We start from the raw sequence: 12,773 nt of genomic DNA on the forward strand, positions 1-12,773 counted from the left end.
ATGATCCCAGGGTCGTGGGATGGAGTCCGCATTGGGCTCCTCGCTGAGCAGGAAGCCTGTTTGAGATTCTTTCCCTGTCTCCCTGTGCCCTTCCCCGATGTGTGCACACTCTGTCTCTAAAATAAAAAAGTAAAAAAATTTTTAAAAGAGTAGAAAGATAAATTGAGACATAGACATTTTCAAAAGATTTTTTTTTAACATTTATTTATTTTTGAGAGACAGAGAAAGAGCGTGAGCCGGGGAGAGGCAGAGAGAGAAGGAGACACAGATCTGAAGCAGGCTTCAGGCTCCCAGCTGTCAGCACAGAGCCTGATGCGGGCTTCGAACCCACAAACTGCGAGATTATGACCTCAGCCAAAGTCAGATGCTTAACTGACTGAGCCACCCAGGTGCCCCTCAGAAGATATTTTTTAATCTGAGACTCTTAATTACTATACACTAGAGTTTAAAGTGTTATCAGTAAACACATTGCCTTTAACTTCTAACCCAGTAGCACTTCTCAAACATTTTGGTCTCGAGATCCTTTATGCTCTTTAAAATTATTAAGGACCCCAAAGAACTTTTCTTTGTATGGGTTCTATCTACTGATATTTATCATATTAGAAATTTTAAGTTTTAAGAAATTAAAACTTAATGCAGTGGGGCTCCTGGGTGGCTCAGTCAGTTAGGCGTCCGACTTCAGTTCGGGTCGTGATCTCACGGTTCGTGGGTTTGAGCCCCGTGTTGGGTTCTGTGCTGACAGCTCAGAGCCTGGAACCTGCTTCAGCTTCTGTGTCTCCCTCGCTCTCTGCCCCTCCCCCACTCACACTCTGTCTCTCTCTCTCTCTCTCTCGCTCGCTCGCTCGCTCACTTGCTCAAAAATAAGTAACCGTTACAAAAAATTATAAAAAAAGCCCAACACAGTAGATTATATTGTTAATTCATTTTAAGGTAACAATTTGACTTCTGTTACACATTAGCATCACAGCAATGACATCATCGTGTGTAGAGCACTTCTGGAAGACTCCATAGTATACTCTTGAGAGAATGAGCAAAATACCAAACATCTTAGTATTATTATGAAAATCGTCTTGATCTTGTGGATTCTCTAGAAAGGTCTCAGGATTCCCCAGGAGCTGAAGTCCAGACTTTGAGAACCATTCATCTAAACCATTCCTACATCTGCATAGCAAAACTGTGGTTTTTGTCCAAACTACTGCTTTTAAGGAATAAATAACAAGAATACTTGTAAAACTCTGAGCTTCTAACACTAAATATATATATATATATATTAGATATGTTATCAATTTTCCTGTTCTCTTTAACATGGAAGCAACATAGGCAACACAAGAGTTTGTGTCTGAGGGGACTCTGGAAGCTGGTGTCCTGGGTTCTAATCCCAGGTCTGCCACTTAGCTGCATGCCTTGAGGGAGTCATGTAACTTCTCAACCTCAGTATCCTGTCTATAAAATGAACAGGCTATTCCCATTGACCTCAGAGGCTTGCTGTGAGGATTAACTGAAATAATCTCTGTAAGGGAAGGGCTTTTCCAGCCCCCTCCCAGGTAACTTGGGGCCGTGTAGCTGGGCTGTGGCCGCTAGGATGAGGGCCATGTCACGTCCCTCACCCCAGAGCCCTCTCTTGCCCATTTCACACCCTCAGAGGCGGACAAACTGGAGGAGCTGGATTTCTGAGTCCCTGGATTGTGACGTGAGCAAGAAATAAACCTTTGTTGTGGTAAACCACTGAAATTTTGGAGTTTACTCACTATTGCAATGTTTGTTGCCTGGCCTCTCTTCACTAATACACAAGGACCGGCCATGTGCGTGGAAGGAGAGGACTCTAAGGGGGTGACATTTCAATGGAAGTTTAAAAGATTAGTTGGGGTGCCTGGGTGGCTCAGTCGGTTAAGCATCCGATTTCGGCTCAGGTCATGATCTCATGGTCCATGAGTTTGAGCCCCACATCGGGCTCTGTGCTGACAGCTCAGAGCCTGGAGCCTGTTTCAGATTCTGTGTCTCCCTCTCTCTCTCCTCCTCCTCCACTCATGCTCTGTCTCTCTCTTCCCAAAAATAAATAAATGTTTAAATTAATTAATTAATTAATTAATTAAAAAATAAAAGATTAGAAGTTTCAGAGAGTAGAAGATTTGAAGGAAAAGGCTCCCTAAAGGTGGGGGCAGGGAGGCATTCCCAGCCACGGAATAGAAAATGCAAAAGCCTCCCTCACCCCCGCACCCTGACCCCCATCCCCGGCCAAGGGGAGAAACTTTCCAGAGACCAGCCTCAATCAAGGGGGACATGGCATGAGACCACTGTGAAGACTAAGTCCCACTGAAACCTTTGTGGTCCCCAAACCCCACTAACAGCTCACAGCAGGTGGGAGAAACGTCTCTGCATCATCTACCCAGCCCCTCTGTGGGAGCCACAGAGCCCTGCGTGACACCGTGGGGTGAGGCTGGCTGCCCTGGATGCCACTCATCTACACTCAAACAGTGACGGTCTTAAGCACATGCACGAAGCCTAAGGAATAAAGATCGGGTTGGTGTCAGTAAAAGATGAGTGTATATAGTCCTGGCATTACCACATTCACCACGGTCCTTCTCAAGTTCTGTAGCTTCTCAGTGTCCAAGTTTTCATAGGGCCTCGCTGCCGCAGAGCAGAGGGGAGCCACCCAGCAGCGTGCTCTGAGGGAATGTGCAACATAATAGCAACGTGTGGGTTTTTCATTCTGCCAGGGAAGGAACACCTGTTCACAGCCTTTTGGCCCGTGAGCCCCATGTTCTCCTTCTTCAGCACAATGGAGGCAGCAACTTGGGGAGAAGTTTTCAGTGTTGCGTCCCGGTGGGTTTCGAAAACACAGCTATGGTATTGAAAGAACTGCTGAGTAAATATCTGTTGAATGAATGAACGAACGAATGAATGTTACGATTCAGAACCAGAACCATCATACCACATTACTGCCCACCTTACTTCAAAGGTGTTTAGTTCAGATTCCACTTATTAGACACTTCTGAGTCAACGGTGCCTAAGAGTTCGTAACAGCTTTCATCTTTTACACGTGTTTTAACATCCTGGGGTTCAGCAATACCCATGGGGTGGTGCCGTTTGGGTAAGGAACTGTTAACTTTATCTTTTGATGATTCTGGGGAAAGAGATGGAACCATTGGCCTTTCATTTGCCTGTGCTTGTTAATTTATGTGTAACCATCAAAGTGGATACATTTTACATGAGATCAAAAGAGGTCATCGGGGCACCTGGGTGGTTCAATCCGTTAAGCAGATGACTTTTGGCTTCTGCTCAGGTCATGATCTCACAGTTTCATGAGTTTGAGCCCCAAGTTGGGCTCTGTGCCCACAGCTCAGAACCTGCTTGGGATTCTCTCCCTCCCTCTCTCTCTCTCTGCCCTCCCTCTCTCATGTAAATAACTCACAGCAGTGCCCCTCCTCAGAAGACGCAGGGCATTTGGAGTTTCCTGATGGGTATAAGGATGTTTTCCAGGTGGGATGATGGAGGTAGAGTCACGTGCACATGTGACCAGAGAGGATGGGGCCCTGAGGGTCCAGGGCAGGACGCAGGCAGCTGTCCACAACCTTCAGACAGCTTTGGCCTACAGAGGCCTTTTGTATCTCCGACACCATGGTGTTTTGTTTTTTTAGTTTTATTGTCAACATTTAAGAGTAGGGAGGTATCAGGTAAAAATCAGGGTCTCGGGCTTTCTTTAAAAATTTTGAAATATCTGGCCAAAGTGGGTCCAAATGCCCAAGATAGCGATGAGCTAGAGCTGAGCCGGCCCTGCCCTCACGGGACGGTACGCTCTCTCTTCAGTTTGCCGCAATACCCCCCCATCCCCATTCCTTATTGCTTTGCCCTTAGCCGCCTTCATTCACTGACAATACTGTTGGGGTTTGTGAAGGGACCCCAATAAATAGCATCTCTGCTGTTCCTTGGGTCCTAAACAAGCTGAGAAATAAAACAGTATATAAAACTGGAAGCAAAAAACGTCTCCTTTATTCACTGAGAACGAAGCAGTTGGAAGGCATGGCTTATGTCAGGCAAAACCAAGCTGACTCAGCCGGCTGCGTTCAGGGGTCGCTGGATCAGGACAGGCCTCCCACGTCATTCTTACAGCACGGAGCAGCGGCAGAGAGCTGAGGTTCTGCGTGCACGCCTGCCCCCCCAGGAGAAAAAGGACAGAACCGATCCACATGTCAGGAGTTTTGTCTTCGCGGAGCGTGTCAGAGGGCAGAGAGCGTGGCAGTCAAGGAACTGCCAGAGGAGGGAGGGAGCACTCCTCACTGACCTGGCCCTCAAAGGCACTGGGGCTGATGAAGGCTGGAGGAAGATTCCTTGTCTCGACCAGGTAAGCATAGAACTCGGGATGTGCTCCCATGCTTGTGGTGATTTTCTTCAGGGGGCCCTTAGATCAAGGTAAGTAAGTGTGGCAACCTTCAGCAACCATGGAAACAAAGTTTCTGGAAAGAAAGAAGCAGCACTCACTGGGGTAAATCAACTGGAATGAAAGGCATTGAAAACAAGAACAATAGAATAAAAAGACAAAGAACTGAAAGGGAATCCAAGATGTACTTTATGATATAGGCACTAAACTTGCAGGAAAACAAGAGAGAGCCCCAACATAGACTGGCCACCAGTAGAGTCTGGGGGCCAGTCACGGAGGCATAAGCTTGTTCATTGAGTGCTGGTAAGAGCCACACACATTCCCAACTGTGCCAAGTATGTAACGTTAACCCCTTGAGAGATGAAGAAACCGAGGCCCTGAGTGATTGATTCGATGGGGCCAGTGGAGGGATTGCAGGGCCAGTGTCAACGGCTCCAAAGCCCTTTCCCTCTCCCTGCCTGTCCTTTTGGCCAAGAGTAAGCTGCTTCCCCGAGTGCAGGGGCAGGCTGAGGCCAGCGAGGTGGCCAAGGCAGGGCCTTCAAAGAGCTGCAGGGCTGGAGTCAGAGCCCTGACAGGGCTGGGAACTGCAGCCTGCCCTGCTGCTGGCCCTGGCCTCTCCCTGCTGATACGCTGGCTACCTGGGGTCTGTGATGCTGTGACCTGACCTTTCCCACCCTCTGGCTGCCCACTCCCCACAGAACAGACATGGGGAAAAGGGCATGAAATCGGCCTCCACACACACGGTGTTTGACCCTCTGCTCCATCAGCAGCAAGTTTTCCACAAAAGAGGGAGAGCTATGGGGCACGATTTTGTTGTCGGAGCTTCCTTGACTCTTGGTTTATTTGTGAGGCCGCCAGCATGCAAACCTCAGTCATACCTACACAGGGTCGTGTTCACTCAGTGGTTCTCCAAGAGATCAACTAGGGAAAATCCCTTAACAGGGAATGTTTTTAGAAGGAACATATGGGGAATCAAAAAAAGGGCTAAATATAAACCTGTATTTACAGAACGGAATAAGGAGCAATGGAAAGCCGAACAGAAAGCTGGATGGAGAAGTTTTCTCCTAAAACAGGTTTTTTCAGTGGGTGTGAGTGTGCATTTTGCAGTATATGTGAATTTGTAGAACACTAGAGTTGTCTGTAATTGAACAAACAAACAAAGAACAGCTTCTGATGCCAAAAATAGTTCTGATGCCAGTCATATTATGGAAGTGCCTGAGGCCACTAACTTCATCAGAGATAAACCCCTGTGGGGGGCGCCTCAGTGGCTCAGTCAGTTGAGCATCTGACTCTTGCTTTCGGCTCAGGTCACAATCTCATGGTTCCTGGGATCAAGCCCCCAGGTCAGGCTCTGCACTGACCGCAGGGAGCCTGCCTGGTATTCTCTCTCCCTCTCTCTCTTTGCCCCTCCCCTGCTTGTGCTCTTTCTCTCAAGATATAATAAACATTAAAAAAAGAAAGAAACCCACTTGATTGTATTACAGACATAGACATGATCAAATGGAGCACAGACTTTTAAAATAGAAGTTCCAGGGGTGCCTGGGTGGCTCAGTTGGTTAAGCGTCCGACTTCAGCTCAGGTCATGATCTCATGGTTGTGGGTTCGAGCCCCACGTCGGGCTCTGTGCCGACAGCTCAGAGCCTGGAGCCTGCTTCGCATTCTGTGTCTCCCTCTCTCTCTGCCCCTCCCCTGCTTGTGCTGTCTCTTTCTCTCTTTCAAAAATAAGTGAACATTAAAAAAAAATTTTAATAGGAGTTTCATATTAAGGGCATTTTTTAGGTAGCTAAAGCAACTCTGAGAAATGAGTTACGTCATTAATGCTGAAAGAAAAATGAAGCAAACCCTGAAGTTAGGGCATGTTGCAGGCATGAAAGAAATTTCCATGGCCCAATGAGGGTGAGGAGGGAATGAACAACTATGTATTGAGCAGCTACCACATGCTGAATGGGTGACAGGCATCCTCTTGTTTGACCTTTATGATGTTGCTAAGATGAGATGATTTCCCCTTTCCCTGGAGACTGAAAAACCTCAATATCAAAGGTTATATTGCCAGCATACGGCAGGCTTGCGATCCAAAGCTAGTTCCAATCCAGTTGTCTGGCTCCAAAGACCCTTGCCCTTTCAGATACCGCATGGCCCTTCAGGGTGGCATCAGCAGGCCCTGGGCCTGACTTTCTCATTCCTTCTCTGTACAGAGACTTCACATGTTTGCACAATAAATACTTCACTCACTTGGATCATTCTGATGCAAAATCTAACCTCAAAGGGTGGGTCCTCATGGTGCTTCTGCTTCACTTTCCTTTACTCAAATGTCAAGGCAGTCTTTGAACAAGCAGATTAGCCACTGATTGCTAGATAGCAGAGAATAAGTAGAGCGAGAAAGGCTTCTGGTAGTCCGGCTTCTCTGGACTTGGCCCTCATAGAAAGTTTGCATCAGAGGGCACAGCATTCATTTTACTGAACAGTAGTTTAAAGGGCCCGTCTAGGGGTGCCTGGGTGGCTCAGTTGGTCAAGTGTCCAATGTTGGCTCAGGTCATGATCTCACAGTTCATGAGTTTGAGTCCCACGTTGGGTCCTGTGCTGACAGCTCGGAGCCTGGAGCCTGCTTTGGATTCAGTGTCTCCCTCTCTCTCTGCCCCTCCCCCACTCACGCCCTGTCTCTCTCTGTCACTCAAAAATGAATAAACGTGAAAAAAAAAAAAAGTGCCCATCTACAGCACCCCATAGAAAGTGCCTACTTATACAGCCAACTGCTCGGCGGTAGAGGAGGTCTAGCTGCCTAAGAAATGTATAAATAGTCCACCTGCTCAGACAGGAGACAACCCACTTTTCTGCAAGTACCCTAGAGGGCTGCATTCTAATGTGCAGAGCCCAAAAGACAGTATCACTGAGCAGCAAGAAGGAACATTGGAACTGCCAGTTCTCTATGTCTTTTTAATCTCACCGTCCGTTTAAAATTTTGAGTTTCATGTAATAGGTTTATATGTACTTAATACATGGGTATTATAATACATGCATAGATTTTGTTAGTAGATGTAAGCTGGAAAAACATGCTTGAAAATTGCCAACATAGGTGCAAAACCAAAAAATCTTGGGGCCTCTCTGCCTAGAGGAAGGTGAGTATCAGAGGAGGTGGTGACAAAAGCTTGCCCCTGGATTCCTAAGATCCAAAAAATAAACTCAAATTGCCTGGGTCATGGTGCAGGGAGAGGTGAACCTGCCAGAAGCAAGGTACAATTGGATGTCTCCCTGCTTTTCTTTTTCCCACTGAGGATGATACCCTGTGAAACTGCCTGAGAAGCAGGTGGATCGTGAGTCACAGAATTGCCCTTTTGTTACCTGAGTAGCCCTGGGCTGTGGCCCCCAGGACCCTGAGAGAGACCAGCCCTCCTTCCCAAGCAATAAATTTTGCTGGTCAAAGGAGCAAATAATAAAAGACATTTAAAAAGTTCAACATCGCTTGTCCTACAAGAAATGTGCATTAAAACTAGTAAGAATACCCTGTTCTTCAACCATCAACTACATAGATTTCAACAAATCAGTAGTCGGCCAGGGTGCAGAAACGGAATCCCATGCACGCCCAGTGGGTACGTAAATGGGCAAAAACTTTCTGTTGGCAATTTGAAAATACTGACCAAGAGTTTGAAAAATACATAGATCTCCCTAACCATCAATTTCTCCTCTAGGCACTTTTTGAAGAAAATAATCAACTTTGTATAAATAAAGGTTTAAATACATAAAAGCTTTTTTTTTTTTCCTCCACTTTTTAATTCTACACACACTGGTATCTTTTTTGAGGCAGACTCTGTGCTAGATGCTGTCACACAACAAAAAAATAAAATAGGGCTCTGCTTTCCTAAAGATCATTAATGATCATTACAGTGTTATTTATAATAGGCAAAAATCAGAAACTGACAAAATGACCAAAATCAGTGTTGTTTGTTGTTTTGCAATTATTAATTCCTGTGCAACCATTAGAAACTATATCGTAGAAGACACTATAAAGTGTTCACATCAGGTGGTTTGGGGAAAAAAACAGTTATCAAAACTGTGTGTACATTGTATGTCTCATCATGGCCTTGAGTGCCCAGAGAAGGGTCACAGTTTAGCCTAGCATTTGAGACAGAGGTAATTTAGAATGAACAGACTTCTTTTTAGTGAGAAACAAAATAGAACAACAAAGCATTGGGAAATATGCCCATCATTTTTCCTATTTCATGAATGTTTTCTGAGGATGATTCAAGGAGAAACTAGCAAAGCAGGTAACAGTGGCATTGATGGAAGATTCTCAGAGGCAGTAAGACTATGTAAGGAACTACTGCCCAACTAAAAATAAGTATCTCATCCAATATTAAAAAGAATCTCCAGCAAAATCAATTAAAAAGTCCCTAAGAGAAATGGGCTTGCTCAGACATTGTTGGTACAAGGGCACCTTTATTACAAGCTTTCGAGAAGGCACTTAGCAGTATCTATCAAAACTCTTAATGTCACTGCCATAACCTAGCAATTTTATCTATAGGGATATACCTATAGGAGTATTTATACCTGCATGAAAAAAATTTAATAGAAATGGAAATTAACCAGCACATGTATAATGGGAGTCCACAAGGAGACAGAGAAAAAAGAAGCAGCAAGAATACTTGAAATAATGGCTCACATTTCCTAAATTTGGTGGAAAAGATTAATCTGCACATCCTAGAAACTCAACAGACTCTAAATGGGATCAACCCAAAGAGATCCACACAGAAATACATCATAGACAAACTCTCTAAAGCCAAAGATGAGAGAATCTTGAAAACAGCAAGAGAGAAATGACACATTATGTACAAGTGACCCTTCGTGAATTAACAACAGACTTGCTCGCCTGAAACTGGAGGCCGGTAGTCCATGGGATGACCTATTCAAAGTGCTGAAACAAAAACAACAGAATTGTACATCCAGCAAACTACCCTTCAAAAATGTACTACTGGAAGACATTCAAATACACAAATATAAACAGAATCCTGAGAAAATTTGTCACTAGTAGACCTGCCCTGCAAGAAACAGTCCAGAGAGTCCTGAGGGCTATACGCAATGACCCTGGACAGTAACTGAATCCACATGATGAGATAAAGATCTCACCCTTGACCATACTGAGTACTAGAAATATGGAGAAAAAGGCCAGACATAACAAATTTCTGGTTACCTTATCACCTTCTTACTCGTCAAGCTTTACACACTGATTTTTAAATGCGATATCCAATAAATACCCAGTTATATTGAATCAGCCTGAATGAAGTTCCATTTGGAGAGCTGATGACCCATACTTGTTTTGACTTGGTGGCAATTGGAGCTTGGAGCTAACCGCTCCCTTTTGTATGACTTAGCACAACCTAAGAAGTAACACCAGCAATAATAACATCATCATGTTACAATGAAAGTCTAATTGAGAGTATGAACAGAAGTGCTAGTGGCCAAGGTTCCTATCTACTAGTTATGTCTTATTGGAAAACCTGACCCAAGAATCTGACAATCAAAGAGGATTATCTTTCATTTTACCATTATTTGTTCACAGTTATGCCATCTGGCTCATATAACCAGAAGAAACTTGGCATCCACATCCAACTAGAATGACCGTCAATTTTCAAAACATCCTATTTTCTCTTTGCCAAGAACAAAGTGACAACTGATCTCAACGTGGAAGCACTCATCATGTAAAACAAATGACTTGAGCGGGGAGTATTTTTTAAGAAGATAGGGTTGGAAGAGCATTTTGATGTCAACAGATATCTCAAACTGTGTTCTAACAATATAATTCATAATTTTTGTGTTTGTCTCTGAATTTTCCCTTCAATTTAACAAATACTTTTTGAGCACCTGCTGTATAAAATAGAATGAGCCAAACACTAAAAGGCTACCAAGCTATATTGGTCAGGAAATGGCTCTAGCTCTATAAGAAAGAAAACATCAGATTTCAGTGGCTTAACCTAATGGAAGTTAATGTCACGCTCACTTAAGAGCTCAATGATGCTGTCCTAGGTCAGCAGGCAACTTTCTTCCACCTGGTGATTCAGGGATTTGGGCTCCTTCTGTCTTGAGCTCCTGCCATCCCCTAGCACATCAGAATCTTTGCTTCAAATTGCCTAAGAGGTAGGAGAGTAAAGAAAGAATGCACACTTCTTAAAACACCCAGCCCACAAGCGACACCTGTCATTTCCACTGGCATTCAACTGGTAAGAACAAGTCACTTGGGCAGACCTGTATGTAGGATATTGGCCAATATGGTCCCTGGCTGGATAGTCACTTCCTTGCAACAACTTTATACTCAGGAAGGAGGGGAGAGTTCTGTTATTCCTATTGTGTAAGATGTAGTTTCTATCTTCAAAGAACCTTTGTCAGAGTAGAGAAAAAAGTCCACTGGAGAGAAATGTCATGCAGGAGGTGGCATTTGGGATGATCTTCGATTGACAGACCTGCCAGACCGTGTTGGTAAGAGGGGCATTCTGGATGGTGTGATTGTCACTAACAAAGCATGGAGGTGAGGAGGGAATGTTGGGTAACTACTTTTCCTGGAACATAGATTTGCATAGGGGAGAGATTAAGCTTAAAAGTTTTGTTAGGTCACGGTTATGTAAGGTCCTGAATGTCGGGATAAAGAGTTGGAATTCTATGCTTCCTTTATCATGATTATCATGCATTTTTAACACAAAGTTTCCAAAACAATGATAGCATTAATCACCAACAAGTAACAGTCACAGACCAGACAATACATTCACTGTGAAAGAATTTCATTTTTCAAATGGTAACACTAATGACAGCATCATATTACATTCACAGGCTGTAAAAGATTTCAGAAGTTTCCATCTGTTCCCATGTGTCTTGCTATTTGCAAAATACAATCCAAACATTTCCATTTCACCCTTGCTCCTTCACCCAGGATTATCTCACATAGTTATCTAGAGACGCTGAGGGTAGCTTTACAGGCTGGCATCACAAATCAGCAGGTGGGGCAGAAGACCTTTCCAGGGCTGTGAGGTCTGAATACTGTTGACACAAAATGAACAAACATTTTTAGAATCTCTAAAAAGTAAAAAAGTCTTATTTGAGCCCAAGTTAGGACTGCTGCCCAGGAAACATCCTCTTTACAGGGAAGCAAGTGCTCCGGAGAATGAACAGTATTAACAGAATTCTATGCTTTTTACATCTTATGAAAACTCAAAAGATTATAGATGAACATATAAGCAGGAATCACAAGTTCTAACATCAAGGAATGCGGGGAGTGGGAGAGCATCGGTCGATATTGTAAGGACAGGATGGTTTTCCTCTAGGGCACTCGCTGACAAAGCAAATGTGCAATGTATGCTTGGTGGGCCATAAATCAGGCTTTTGGTATAAAGTTTATGTACATTCATGCTGACTTAGAAACCTAAAGTGGCTTTCCTTACATGTCAGGTCTGTAGAGAGTTTTTCTCTCGTCAATAACAACCCCAGTCACTACATGCTCCATAAATGGGATTTCCCTTCATCTTCAACAGGCATTGTAGTTACAATGTCAGGATCAACGCTGACACATAAATGATACCGGAAATTTAATCGGTAGGAATATTTTGTCTAAAAACATTCAGATGCAAAGGGACAGGAGGGGCACATCCAACGACGTTGGGGAGCTTCAGGAAAGCAGTAACTGGACCAGAAGCTGAAGTTTTTCTATAGGCTTAAATTTAGGTTTCTAACTGTAGTGTCGTGTGAATCGTGACTTTGCTGTATATCCCTGTGGCTTTAAAGTTGGCAGTGGCTTTAAAATATACACAAATGGGCCGTTTAAGAAATTCTGATTGCAGGTGGGCTCTGTCTTCATTGTGCTCACATATCTTCCCTTTTTGGAATGAGGTAGAGAAAGAGGCAGACAGACAGACTACAGAGACATGCAGACTTCATCTTCTATAGCATTTGTTCTTGAAGCTCTTTGACCTATGTTGTTACCTGGTACCTATTTTGTTGACTTTCATTTAAATTTTTTTTTTAACATTTATTTATTTTTGAGACAGAGAGAGACAGAGCATGAACGGGGGGAGGGCCAGAGAGAGAGGGAGACACAGAATCTGAAGCAGGCTCCAGGCTCTGAGCTGTCAGCACAGAGCCTGATGCGGGGCTCGAACTCACGGACCGTGAGATCGTGACCTGAGCGAAGTCGGAAGCTCAACCGACTGAGCCACCCAGGCGCCCCGCCTTTCATTTAATGTAATGTGATTATTGCAAAACTTTTTTTTTAATGTTTTATTTATTTTTGAGAGAGAGGGAGACAGAGCAGGAGCACGGGAGGGGCAGAGAGAGCGGGAGACAGAATCCACGAAGCAGGTTCCAGGCTCTGAGCTGTCAGCACAGAGCCGGATGGGGGGCTTGAGCCCGTGAACCA

General features: G+C 44.3%; 1 protein-coding gene across 1 annotated transcript in view; it reads left to right on the top strand.

The window, feature by feature from the left end:
* The window catches only part of LOC128311886 (uncharacterized), a 47,938-nt gene that overhangs the window by 9,754 nt on the left and 25,411 nt on the right, over window positions 1-12,773 (top strand). The window lies entirely within an intron of this gene.

Source organism: Acinonyx jubatus, chromosome C1 (genome assembly GCF_027475565.1).
Source record: "Acinonyx jubatus isolate Ajub_Pintada_27869175 chromosome C1, VMU_Ajub_asm_v1.0, whole genome shotgun sequence".
NCBI classification, from domain to species: Eukaryota; Metazoa; Chordata; class Mammalia; order Carnivora; family Felidae; genus Acinonyx; species Acinonyx jubatus.